General features: G+C 47.6%; 1 protein-coding gene across 1 annotated transcript in view; it reads right to left on the minus strand.

Moving 5' to 3' along the window:
* The window catches only part of LOC126522282 (polycomb protein eed-like), a 99,921-nt gene that overhangs the window by 61,736 nt on the left and 23,853 nt on the right, over nucleotides 1-14,332 (minus strand). The window lies entirely within an intron of this gene.

Raw genomic sequence — 14,332 nt, forward strand, 5'->3', positions numbered from 1 at the left:
CCGGAAAGATAGCTCAGTCGGTTGGTTCGCCAGGCCCCAGGCTACTTTCAAGCGCCACAGCTCCTGCTCCGCGCCTCACACTTACGTGGAAAGAGACTCATGTTGTCCGCGATAGTTGGAAGGCATACTTTCTAGGAAAAATGGCCGCTCAAGGAGAAGAGCGAACTCGAGCGGCTTTAGAGGCTAGGAAAACTGCCTTAAAATATTTAGACTTGAGGGAAAGCTTCGTTAACAAACTATAACACGGCAATCAGCACTCGAATACGACGAGAGAAATTACTGAGACGTGGAAAATTCCCTTGAAAAAAATCTGGTTTGCTAGACAAATGCTTGTATGTATTGAACCTCTTAAAAGATGAGGGGTGAAATATGCGCTCACCGAGAGGGCATCCTCAGCACGAGACATCCACAAGGCACCCCACAGAGATGTGGAGAGCTTCGCGGCCGGAACGAAGCCTCCCCTCTCCGCCGGCCAAGAGGGGGAAACGCGCTTTCCGATCGCTCAAGGTTGCGCGGACAAAGCATAACTCTAGCGTCTAGGAAAAGCCCAACCAGGTGCAATGGCGGCACGCATAGCGTGGGAAGCTAGCCGCCAGAATAACCATACCAAGGACTGCTGCTGATGAGGGCGAAATACCCTCGTGTAATTATAATAACCCCAATAGGACTACCTTCGAAAAAAAAAGGGAAACGGCCCAGAGGGCTATACCACGAGAGCTATGACTGATGGTTTTCAATATATATATATATATATATATATATATATATATATATATATATATATATATATATATATATATATTCATCTCATCTATGGGATCGCATGCGCGCGCTGTTTCTTTGTCTCTGCGTGTAGTACAGTTAAGAGAGCCAGCCCAAGGGCGGAGAAGAAGAAAGAAGAGAAAAGCAAAAACTGCAGCGCCGTGGTTTTAAAGCGCACCCGTGGTATAGAAACGGAATGCGATATAAGCGTGCGTAGCCATGACACACACACGACAAACCGCCCCAAAATATTTAGACCTGAGGGAAAGCTTCGGTAACAAACGATAGCACAGCAATCAGCACTCGAATACAACCATAACCCTAATACTAATTGTAAATATTCATCTCATCTATGGGATCTAATGCGCTCGCTGCTGCTTTGCTCTGTGTGTAGTAGCCAAGAGAGCCAGTTTAAGGGTGGAGAAGAAGGGAGGGAAGGAAAGTCTCTGAAGCAAAATTACAGCGCCGTGGTTTTAAAGCGCATCCCGTGGTAGAGAAACGGAAGGCGATATAAGCGTGCGCGGCCATGATACGCACACGACAAACTGCCCCAAAATATTTAGACTTGAGGGAAAGCTTCGTTAGCAAACGATAGCACGGCAATCAGCACTCGAATATAATTATAACTCTAATAATAATTGTAAATATTCATCTCATCTATGGGATCTAATGCGCGCGCTGTTTCTTTGTCTCTGCGTGTAGTACAGTTAAGAGAGCCAGCCCAAGGGCGGAGAAGAAGAAAGAAGAGAAAAGCAAAAACTGCAGCGCCGTGGTTTTAAAGCGCACCCGTGGTAGAGAAACGGAATGCGATATAAGCGTGCGTAGTCATGATACGCACACGACAAACTGCCTTAAAATATTTAGACTTGAGGGAAAGCTTCGTTAGCAAACGACAGCACGGCAATCAGCACTCGAATATAATTATAACTCTAATAATAATTGTAAATATTTATCTCATCTATGGGATCTAATGCGCGCGCTGTTTCTTTGTCTCTGCGTGTAGTACAGTTAAGAGAGCCAGTTTAAGGGCGGAGAAGAAGAAAGAAGAGAAAAGCAAAAACTGCAGCGCCGTGGTCCTAAAGCGCACCCGTGGTAGAGAAACGGAATGCGATATAAGCGTGCGTAGTCATGATACGCACACGACAAACTGCCTTAAAATATTTAGACTTGAGGGAAAGCTTCGTTAGCAAACGATAGCACGGCAATCAGCACTCGAATATAATTATAACTCTAATAATAATTGTAAATATTCATCTCATCCATGGGATCTAATGCGCGCGCTGTTTCTTTGTCTCTGCGTGTAGTACAGTTAAGAGAGCCAGTTTAAGGGCGGAGAAGAAGAAAGAAGAGAAAAGCAAAAACTGCAGCACCGTGGTTTTAAAGCGCACCCGTGGTAGAGAAACGGAATGCGATATAAGCGTGCGTAGTCATGATACGCACACGACAAACTGCCTTAAAATATTTAGACTTGAGGGAAAGCTTCGTTAGCAAACGATAGCACGGCAATCAGCACTCGAATATAATTATAACTCTAATAATAATTGTAAATATTCATCTCATCTATGGGATCCAATGCGCGCGCTGTTTCTTTGTCTCCGCGTGTAGTACAGTTAAGAGAGCCAGTTTAAGGGCGGAGAAGAAGAAAGAAGAGAAAAGCAAAAACTGCAGCGCCGTGGTTTTAAAGCGCACCCGTGGTAGAGAAACGGAATGCGATATAAGCGTGCGTAGTCATGATACGCACACGACAAACTGCCTTAAAATATTTAGACTTGAGGGAAAGCTTCGTTAGCAAACGATAGCACGGCAATCAGCACTCGAATATAATTATAACCCTAATACTAATTGTAAATATTCATCTCATCTATGGGATCTAATGCGCGCGCTGTTGCTTTGTCTCTGCGTGTAGTAGTTGAGAGAGCCAGTTTAAGGGCGGAGTAGTTGGAAGGCATACTTTCTAGGAAAAATGGCCGCTCAAGGAGAAGAGCGAACTCGAGCGGCTTTAGAGGCTAGGAAAACTGCCTTAAAATATTTAGACTTGAGGGAAAGCTTCGTCAACAAACTATAACACGGCAATCAGCACTCGAATACGACGAGAGAAATCACTGAGACGTGGAAAATTCCCTTGAAAAAAATCTGGTTTGCTAGACAAATGCTTGCATGTATTGAACCTCTTAAAAGATGAGGGGTGAAATATGCGCTCACCGAGAGGGCGTCTTCAGCACGAGACATCCACAAGGCACCTTACAGAGATGTGGAGAGCTTCGCGGCCGGAACGAAGCCTCGCTTCTCCGCCGGCCAAGAGGGGGAAACGCGCCCTCCGATCGCTCAAGGCTGCGCGGACAAAGCATAACTCTAGCGTCTAGGAAAAGCTTAACCAGGTGCGATGGCGGCACGCATAGCGTGGGAAGCTAGCCGCCAGAATAACTATACCAAGGACTGCTGCTGATGAGGGCGAAATACCCTCGTGTAATCACAATAACCCCAATAGGACTACTTTCGAAAAAAAAGGGAAACGGCCCAGAGGGCTATACTACGAGAGCTATGACTGATGGTTTTCTATATATATATATATATATATATATATATATATATATATATATATATATATATATATATATATTCATCTCATCTATGGGATCGCATGCGCGCGCTGTTTCTTTGTCTCTGCGTGTAGTACAGTTAAGAGAGCCAGTTTAAGGGCGGAGAAGAAGAAAGAAGAGAAAAGCAAAAACTGCAGCGCCGTGGTTTTAAAGCGCACCCGTGGTAGAGAAACGGAATGCGATATAAGCGTGCGTAGCCATGATACGCACACGACAAACTGCCTTAAAATATTTAGACTTGAGGGAAAGCTTCGGTAACAAACGATAGCACAGCAATCAGCACTCGAATATCGCCAAGCGCATAGCAGTCTTGAAAAAACAGGTCGCCGAGTATGCAGCCAAACTATGTAAGGAAAATTGGACGAAGACCTGCTACGGCCTGCAGGGCAAGCTCTCGACGTGGAAGACGTGGTGTCTCTCGAGGCATCTGATCTAACCGCTGAGTAGCAAATCTGAGACCAATGTATTGCGACCAAAGTATTGAACATGTGAACATGTGAACATTGAACTGCGACCAAAGTATTGAACATGTACAAGGGAGACGGCCGCAGGCTGCTGGAAGACATGAAGGCCAAGTACCTAAAGACAGAGAAGGGCCAGTACCTGGTGCCCGAGAGGTACGAAGGGCCCGACAACGAAGAACTATATGGGCCGTTTACCATGACGGAACTGTGGACAGCGATAGATGACAGTAACAAGAGAAGTGCACCCGGCAGGGACACCATAACTTACAAATTACTCCGTAACATGAGCGGTACAGTGGCTCGCGGCCTCCTAGAGCACATCAACGAAGCCTGGGTGAGCTTGCCGTTGCCGAAGGAATGGAAAGACGCTGAGGTCCACTTCATTCCAAAGCCCGGCAAGGCCCTCACGACAGACAGCATGCCGCCCATCTCCCTTACGTCCTGCTTGGGGAAGGTGATGGAGTGCATGGTCCTTCGCCGGCTGCAGAAGAACCTCGAAGAAACGGATCAGATACCGGAGACGATGTACAGCTTCAAGCAACATCTCAGCACCCAAGACGTGATGATCCAACTCCACGAACTGGTCGTCAAGACAGCAACGAGGCACGCGCGGCGCGCGATACTCGCCCTCGACCTGAAGGGAGCGCTTGACAACGTGTCCCACGCGAGCGTGTTGCAGAATCTGAACAAGACCAGGTGTGGCCGAAAGACATTCGGCTACATAAAAGATTTTCGCTCAGACCGAACGGCGACCATCAGGATAGGGGAGGAGAAGTCGGACCCTGTTGAGCTCGGCGATAGGGTCAACCCTCAGGGATCGATCTTGTCACCCCTGCTCTTCAATCCGGCCCTCCTGCCCCTGCCCGATCTACTCAAGCAAACCGAAGGCGTGGACCACGCGTTCTACGCCGACCATATTACGGTGTGGACGGCCCGAGCCGGATCCCATGCCTGGATGGAGGAGGTCTTGCAGCGGGCGGCAACGACCGCGCACGAGTACGCAAAGTCGTCCGGACTGAGCTGCGCTCCCCAGAAATCAGAGCTGCTGATGATCCAACCGGGAAAATCCAAGCAGGAGCTGCCGCCAAACGTGATCACCGTCGCTGGAACGGCCATCAAGCCAACCCAGCAGATTAGGATTCTCGGCCTACTACTTCAGAGCGACGCGAAGGCACACGCCGCCATAACAAAGATCAAGACTACAAACGAACAGATACTTGGTATGATTGGGAGGGTATCTAACAGAAACCGAGGCCTTAGAGAGGACGATGCCATGCGCCTGGTACGCGCGTTCGTCGTGCCGCGGGCTGCCTACTCCACCCCGTATATCCAGCTGACGAAAGCGAATCCTAAACGCACATTTTATACACGATGCTTCGTAAGGCAACGAAGCAAGCACTGGGCATGCCCATATACTCGTCCACGCAAAGGCTGCTAGACATGGGCACCCACAACACGGTGCAGGAGCTCATCGAAGCCCACCTCTCTAATCAGAGAATCCGGCTCAGTCACAGGGAACACGGACGAGCCGCCCTACGCAAGATAGATGGCAGATCGAGCCAGTACTTATCAAGATGGCCCTTCCAAAAGACTGGAAGACGACCATTCAAACCAAACCCCTTCCCCGGAATATGACGCCGGGCAAGGACGACGAGAGGTGTACCGCGCGAGCCAAAGCCATAGCCCGGAAGCTGGGAGAGAACCCCAGGGTCCTCTACGTGGACGCCTCGCTCCGAAAACACAGTAACCGTGCAGCGGTGGTGGTTACGTCAAAAGACAGGCTGATCGTCAGCGCGTCCCTGAAGACAACAGGCTCCGCAGTTGCCGAAGAAACGGCCGTGGCCCTCGCACTCGCACAGCCGAGCGTGGACACCGTGGTCACAGACTCAAAGACACCCTACAGAAGCTTCCGCAGGTGGGTAATCTCCTCCGCGGCCTGAGCCATTCTATCCAAGCGCAAGCATCTGGGAAAAGCCATGGAGCTCCGTGTGGGTCCCGGCTCACTTGCAAGTAGCAGGCAACACCATCGCCGACTATCATGCCCGAGAAGTGTCAATCCGGGCCGAGCACGAGCCGGAAAGCTACCGCACCCGGTTACCAGCTTCCGAGACATTACGCGGATGTACCGAGAGGAAAGGTGCAGACTGCCAAAACCGCACCCTAAAATCGCCAAACACAACAGACGATCCTGCGTCGAGCGCAAGCGGGATAGCTCGCGCATCCCCTACTGATGAAACGCATGTACCCTGCGGAATACGATATGCTCTGTCCTTTTTGCAGGAGAGAAAAAGGCACCCTGCCGCACGTCTTGGCAGAGTGCACAGAACTCAGCACCCCCCCTCCTCCCCTTCCCACCAACACTCCCAATCCCCAACCCCTTGAGCAATCGGAGACCTTGTTATTTAGCCCCGCCCTACCGATTCAGCTCGCAGGAGCTGCTGGGAACATATGGGTCCCGTAACTAGGGAACCACCCCGTTTGGTGCCTGCGTGCACCACCGATTTATTTCGGGCCCAGTAAATGCATCATCATCATCATCATCCTGGTGCCTTGCGCGTGAAGGGAGACAGCGCGCTTCCTCCGAGCTTTCCTCCTTTGGGTGCGCGAGATTGAGCTGCCTTAGTCGACTCACCTTCGCACGCTTTCACTCGCACATAGAGCATACAGTGCACGGCAACGATATAATCGTCATTGGACTTTATACGGAACCCCACGGTGACAGCGGCGCTGTGAAGCCGACGGCAGCGGTAGAAAGGCTCCAGCATTGTCCATATAACTGTTATCGCGATAAAAGCTACTACGTGTTTGGCTCGGTCGTGCCGTTGACATGTAGTGTACCCTGACGAGAAAGAAATAACTTAAGACAGATTCATCCTGAAATGAGCTGTGATTGTGTAATCAAAGAATTTTAAACATAAGTAAGGATTTCTCTTATATAAAGCGTAAGGCCGCTCTTATAAGGTTATTTATGGAATTGCGGCCACAGCGACTCTAAATAAAGTGGACCATGCTATTTCGAAAGCTCTCCAGCTTTTCAATGTGCGTCTTTGTGAATAAGTCCCAGATAATAGCGGCGTAGTGTAACGTGCGTACAATAATGGACTTATATGTAAGGAGACGACCTCCTGGATGCGATAATTTCAGTGTTCTACGAATGAAGAATAACTTATGGTTTGTACTAGTACCTACGCGATAAATGTGTGTATTCCAGCTAAGGCCGCTTATTATTCAAAGTTCCAATTATAATATTCTGTAACTTTGACAGGAAACACCTTCTAAAAATTAGAAATAAATTCTCATAATGAATTTTCAAAATAACAAATGGAGGTGTCACCGAATCGGATCGTTTAGATACAGTCCGGCGTGCAGAAAAGCCTCAAATATCTACGATAGTTACGTGCGATAAGTTGGACCTGTAGTGGAAGGCCACGATGTTGTTGACGAAGTTGTGATGACTGAGGACGGCAGCTTTCGGAGACCCGGTTGTTCCCGAGGTGAACACTATGGACAGGTATTCCACAACAAAAATTTAAGTGCAAGCACTACAGTTTGGCGTGACGAGCTGCGGCAGCTGATGTTTCGGGCTGGCTTGCGTTATCGTCGCTCTCAGAGTTACAGTCCATGAAAAAGGTAGCATCTTCAAACTCACTGCTGCTCGATCCGTGGATAAAATCAGCCGTAAACGCAGCGGAATTGCGAGACCTGCAATCTTACAAAGTGCTCGCGCTGCTCCTGGAAGTGGCCATTCTTACTTTCGGCTTTGATGATCGCCGAACTTCGAAATGCTTTCAAAAATTAACGCCTGGTGGGGGAAAAAGCAAAGTGCTTAGAGAACAAAAATACAGTTCTCCTCCTTCACGTCCTATGGCGCAGAGGGTCCGTGAGCGACGCGGAAGGTCTTGATAGTGGTGTTTCAAATCATTGATAACCAGTGGCCATTTTTGCTTTCTACTTTGACGAATGAGAAAACTTCAGAGTGCATTCAAAAATTACTGCCTGGGGAAAAAACGCGAAGTGCTTAGGAAACAGAAGAATAGTTCTCCTTCAAGTCAGATAGCGCAGTGTGTCCGTGAGCGGCGCGGAAAGTCTCGAAACCTGCATTTCAAATCATAGCTAGCGGGCTAATGATGCCCAATGGGCGCAACACGTAAAGAGTACAGAAGTGCCTCCAGCAACCAGTTGCATGAGGCACATCACGAGGATCTCAATGCTCTTCGAAGAAACCTTTCATTTCCGAGGCAAGTGGCACCAAGAATCTGAGCCCCTTGGAGCTGTTGGCAATCAACATGAACCAACAACCAACAACAGGGTTCATGTTGGCAACCAACATGAACCCTGAACACTGCTGTGGCATGGCCCTTGCTGTCACCAGACCATAGGCACATCTGCCTGCAGCGGTCGGATGCGTGCACGCAGGGCTGGCTTTTTCTCGAAACTCAGTGAACCAATGCACGACTTAATTGGTCACATGTGCTTACTCTTCAGAAGTGGGGAACTGCGGCTCGCATTGGTTGAGCGCAGTGCCACCTATGTTTCGTTTACTAGAAAGGATTAGTCAATAGCATATAATCAGAAGTCATTGTAACTTATTTTTTAACTCACTACACTTTTGTTCAAGCATACTTTGTCTGCTGTAACCCCTTACCTCTGCAATGACTTTTGCCCGAAGGTATAGTAAATAAAATAATAAGGAAATACTAATATAGTTTTCCTCCAGATATGCCACAAGACAGCACCACATTCTAGCAACACCTTTTCCAACACTCAGTGACTGCTTTAAGCATTAAATATTTTCCGAGGACAGTGAACGATTGCAATGAATTTCCAAAAGCTGAAGTCTTGAAGTCATCTTTGCAAATGTTTGCCTCAGATCGAGTGCTAACACCTGCTAGCAACTATTCTCTTGCCACCTTCACTTTGTTTTCATTAAATTTTTGTCCAAGATTGCATTTATTAATGCGAAAGCATTATGTCACTCCCGAAGCGGAAAATCCGGCAGTCGTGTGGGGCTGTGTGAATGCGGCAGCAGCAGCCGTGTGGGGGAAAAAAAAGAAAAGAACCAAATTCTTGCCCTTGGACATACCATATCCCGGTAAAAATTACGATTGCATAATGTGCAGCTGCCGGGAAACAGCAACTGTGTGGCCAGACTATAGTGTGGTGCGTGGCGGTGCTGCCAGTTGGTGCGGTCATCTCGGTGATTTATGTTGTGTGCTCCGATGGACGAACCTTCGACTTCTCAGAAAGTAGCTGCGCCCGGTTCCTTTGGACATCCACGCAAGTATGCGAATGAGGCTGAGACGTCATCGGAGAGATGTCGCAATGCTTTCGCATTCATCCACATAGCGATACTTCAGTGCTCTTGATTTTGTGTCAAGCAAACGTAGTACTACGCCTGTTGTATTTGCAGTTTTGCTGCAACTTGCCAGATTTAATTTTGTTCCTACTACATTATGCAACTTTAAAGGTTAGATTTCTCACCCTAGTGCATTTTTGATCTCTCATTGAGACTGAAATACAGTCGACGCTCATTGCAACGGACCATAATAATCCAGCGAGAAAGATCCGTTACACCTGAAGTCCTTTCCATTCAAAATTGGAGACACGGTATGTTGAAAAATGGTAAAGCTTCATATAGACAGTTTCACTCGTGCGATAACTGCAGCGAGAATGTGCCCCCAAGTAACTTCCAGTCACGGGCCTTATCATTCTATTATGCCAGAATACAAACTGCGTTTTTAAGTTGTTTTACTGGCGGAAAGCCTATTTTTAAGTTTTCAGATAAAAGACATGCGCATTACGCCTCAAGACAAGTACATAAAAATTTTCGTGTAACTTAGGGCAACATTCACTTGTAAAATTGTACTTATGTACAGAGGAAAAGTGTTGAAAATCTGCGGGCTTAGATTTTAATGCACTCTTGGTAGCCAATATCGCAGCCAATGCCTTTCTTGCTTACTAAATTTAGCGGGCTACGACAATGAGCAAAACTGGGAACCGTCCTGGGCCTATGTTTGTAAAGAGTGAAAGGGTTTATATACTGCATCTAACCTGAAAGCAATTGCAAGAACAATGAAAACATCAAAATTACCATAAACATGTTTACGTGGAAACCGTACTACAGTATAACCTCATTAATTCGACCACCATTAAATCGTAAAACCAAATAATTCAGAGTCATCCTCTGGTCCTGGCGGGCGTACGCATTATTTAATTCAATCAAACTCATTAATTCGGATATACTTTGTCACACATCGGTTAATTCAGACAACTTTCAGAGCTTGGCGAGCGTGGAGCGCCGCAAAAGAAAAAGAACTATGCTAGCATCTAACCAAAACGAATTGGCAGAGTCCGCATTGCCATAGTCATAAGCGAAAATCGTACATAAATGACAGCCACGCCGGAACGCTTCATGCCTAATTCTGCCGTGCATAACAACGCACTGGCCACGTGCCTTCACAACTGCATAGTTACCATTCATGATCGTGTCGATAGCTTCTCTGGGTTCATCCGTAGTGGTTGCCGCAAGCAGTAGTTTCATTCTGACTCGGCGAGCACGTCGGCCACGAGCCTTCACAACTGCGTAGTCTTCATCTATAATCATGTCGATAGCTGCCACAGTTTCATTCACAGCGGTTGAGGCAAACAGCAGTTTCATTTTTACCCAACGTGAAGATGTCCAGAATGAAGAGCACCGGCTACATCGCGATGGACGAATGATCTGTTTTGCGCCCAGCTCACTGGCAAAAAATAATCGGGAGTCGGGAGAAGCACGCCGCGGCCACACTGTGAAAAAAGTCGCAAGGCCTTCATTACTGTGAGCGCTAATAAGTCACGAGATGACCAGAATTGCAGCTTCCGCAATGCTTTTGGGCAAAATAGAAACAGGATTTGCTGATTCATTCAGTAAATAAAAGCGTGTTGACATGGTAGGCATATGTTTATTGTTTCCTTGATACCGTCGATAATTGAACATTCGCTTCTTTCTGCCATTTTTTTTTTTGGTGCCGTAAAATCTGAATTAACAAGGTTTTACTGTAATACGCGCCATGGCACCTTGCTGTCCGCCATTTTCTGAACGCTTGTTGTGCACGAATGGCAAGACTAACGGTCTGCACAACGTGAGGTAGCCAGCCGGCCAGCTCCCCACCATGACAACCGCTCAGGTTGAGCGTGTTGCCACCACGGGTGACACAAGAATTGGCTAGTTTTTCACATAAAACACTGATTGGTAGACTACAATGATTTCTTAATAAAATGGTTCGTGACAAGAGTCGATCACTGCAAAACCAATAGCACAAGCAAGAGCAGTGGTATGAGGCAAGTTCAACTCTGAGCCTACGTCTGGCTGTCACTGCATTGCATGTGAGATGGCTCAACCTCATCACGCGCTTCTGGATGGTGCAAATAACAGCCTACCTTCATTTTTGTGCGAATCAAAGCGATGCGAAATAAAACGTAACAAAATGGTGTATTTTGCAATTGTCGTTTATGAAGCGTCGCATGCTACACTTTCGAAGCTGGTTAGGCCTAGTTAGGTTAGGCTTAGGCCTCAGCACTAAGCCGACAGCTGTGGGTAACGTTGACACACGTGTCATTGACCCAAAAATTCTCCACTGGGCATTGCACAGCGCAAAGTGCAATGCCCAACGGAGAAATTTCGGAGGCATCATAAAGTAAGCATCAACTCACTTCATGCCATCTGCTGCATGAAATGGTCGTGTGTTTGGGTTATCGTGTATTAAAAGTGTGAGTAGCTTCCAACGAGACTAAGCCAGATGCACTGCGAAAGGGATAGATAAACAAAGATGCTTATCATGATAGGGCTGGAGGCGATAGCTTTGAATGCAACATGCGACGACCTGCGATGTACAGTGACCTTGAGTTTAAGAGTCTCGTGCTCTACTGACTGAGCTAGCTGGTCATGGGTTCGAGCCCCACGTTGGGTGCCTGTTATGTGGAGATGGGTTTGCGCGAGGCTCATTCTACGAGTGATGGTCAGGAAAAGGCACGACGCTCCTCCACTGCAATGCACAAAGGCACTGCGGCAGGGGTCATTGGCTCTACAACATGGCGCAGAGATGGCTCCAGAGTCAGATTGGCAACAAACACAGTTTCATTCACGCAATATACAGCACAGTGTGACAGTCACGGTGCTTATGGGAAAAGGCTCACCACAAGGCCGATCGCGTACACACGCCCGCTGTGCTAGGGCTAACCGGGAAGTGGTCCACCAAGCGTGAGAACGAGAAGTCACGGAAGCAAAGGTCCCACGTAACCAACTCGTTGCAGGCCTGTGAGTATCTGCTGTGGAGATAAAGCCCTCAGTGAAAGAGAGCTCGGGTAAAGAGGGCGCCCGGGGGCCGCCACTCGAGAGGCCAATGAGGGCACGTCTCGGTGACACTTGCTCGCACAGCAATTCGACCTCCGGAGGGAGAAGCATGGTTTATGCGGAAAATTATCTTCAGCGCACTAGCCACATCCACCATGTTGAAAAAAATTCCCGGAGATCGAGATAAGCACAATGCACGAGCTGGGGGATGAGGCACGGGAAGGCACTCTGATCCCCGCAAACAATAGCTTATTCACCAATCAAAATTTTGCCTTCTGGATAACGCTTTCCATGCAGAATAATCCTGACATTTGCCTTGCTAAGTTCCCCTTAAACGAACTATGAAGAGACGGGGCTAAAATTTGCCTACACGAGTTCATATCTGCCGCCATTACCGCACACTGCGTCCCGCTGCGTGCCGGTTGCAAAAAGCCACAGAGAGCATTGGTAGTTGGTGCAGCGAGCCACAAGATGGTGCCAATCACTTTGCGTCCGCGTCACCCGCGATCTTGCTCCATGCATCCAGAGAAGAGCAAGAGCATAATAATTAAAGAAAGGCGAAGCTGCACACGCCCTTCCTACACCTTCTAAGCGAGCGTGGAAATGCGCCACGGAAGCAGCCCCGAAGAAGATGGTGCCGAAGGGTAGAAGGTGGTGCGAACAAAGCACTGTCGCTTGAGACGAAGCAGCCAATTTTGATAGACACAAAGAAGTACTAGCTCGCGTAGAAGTGCCGCGATCGTGACGGCTGCATCCAGGGGCCATACCAATCAACGGAAAAGGTGGGCCTTGTGTGCCAGGGCAAAACCCTCCATGATAGTGAAACCAACACGGTGGAAGCTGCGGATATTACCGAGCTCTGGGGGCACATCGCCCCTGACGAAACAAGTGGTGCTCCGTCAGAGGAGTTTCTAAGTGCAGATAGCGCTGCCTCGTTCTGTGAAGAGATATCTGATGGAGCGATCATTGTCACGACAGACGGTGGTGTTGTGTGACGGATTCAATGACAGCAGCAGCAGTGATAAGATTGACAATGGTCCGTCTTTGACACCGACCCTGATCAAGCCACTCATTAATTTCGTGCAAGCTAAATTACTGCTGCCAGTGTTCACGCAGCAGCTGGACGCGATGCACACCGGGGTTGTGAACCTGAAATTCCTGTGAAACCAAGTGCAGATTTCCATTTTAGTGTGCCTAATGCTTGACAGGCTGTTTAGAAGTACAAATAAATGTTTTATTTTTCGCTGCCTACTTACTACAACGTCGAATTTTTAGCACAAGTGGCAAATTTGGTTTTGGAACTATCAAGATATGCTCAGTCGATTCTTTCTTCTTTTACGACAGCCCAGATATAGAGATAATTGGTCATCGTTGTATATCGTTATATCGTTAATTATATCGTTATAACTGGACTGCACTGCAGCAGCCAGAAAATGTATCCTACAATCCCAGTTTGATGTACTGAACGTCAGTGGAAAAAGATTGTGTTTTCCGGGAACGTATTACCCACACACAAAATAGCGTAGCTCTATAGGGTCATTTCTTTTTTTACTAGATGACGTCGGTGCCAAAGAATCATACAAAACGGGATTATGTATATTGAGGTTCTACTGTATTTCACTCTCATACAATGCTCCACTGTAAGGCACCTGAGAAGCATTTGTAAATTTAAAAAAATGACTCGCCATCTCGGCCCTGCAAAGTGGATGTCCAGCACTGCGGAAAACTGCCACTGCAACTAACTGCTGAGGGGTGTACTCTTTATAAATACAAAATCATTATATGGCCCATGAAGTGAAAAATCCCGCATTCAACATCTAATGGCACCAAAACCCATGTGACCAAGTGGTGACGTCACACCTGACATGATGACCAAACATGATTATGTCATCACCTCAAACACTGCGTGATGACATTATCACACCGAAGGTAGCATGATGACATAATCAAGTCAAATGTTACATTATGTGATAACACCATCATCACATCACAATATCGCCTGATGATGTGATGTGATGATACCATCACGTCAAACGTGATGTCGCGCAATGACGTCATGTGATGCCTCTTGAAGAAGCAGCCTACTGCGCACTTTCTGCTTCTTTGCACTGTCTCCGGGAACAGCCCACAATGACGAAACATATTACGTCATCACCCCAAACGTCCCTTGATGA

This window comes from Dermacentor andersoni, chromosome 6 (assembly GCF_023375885.2).
Source record: "Dermacentor andersoni chromosome 6, qqDerAnde1_hic_scaffold, whole genome shotgun sequence".
NCBI lineage: Eukaryota > Metazoa > Arthropoda > Arachnida > Ixodida > Ixodidae > Dermacentor > Dermacentor andersoni.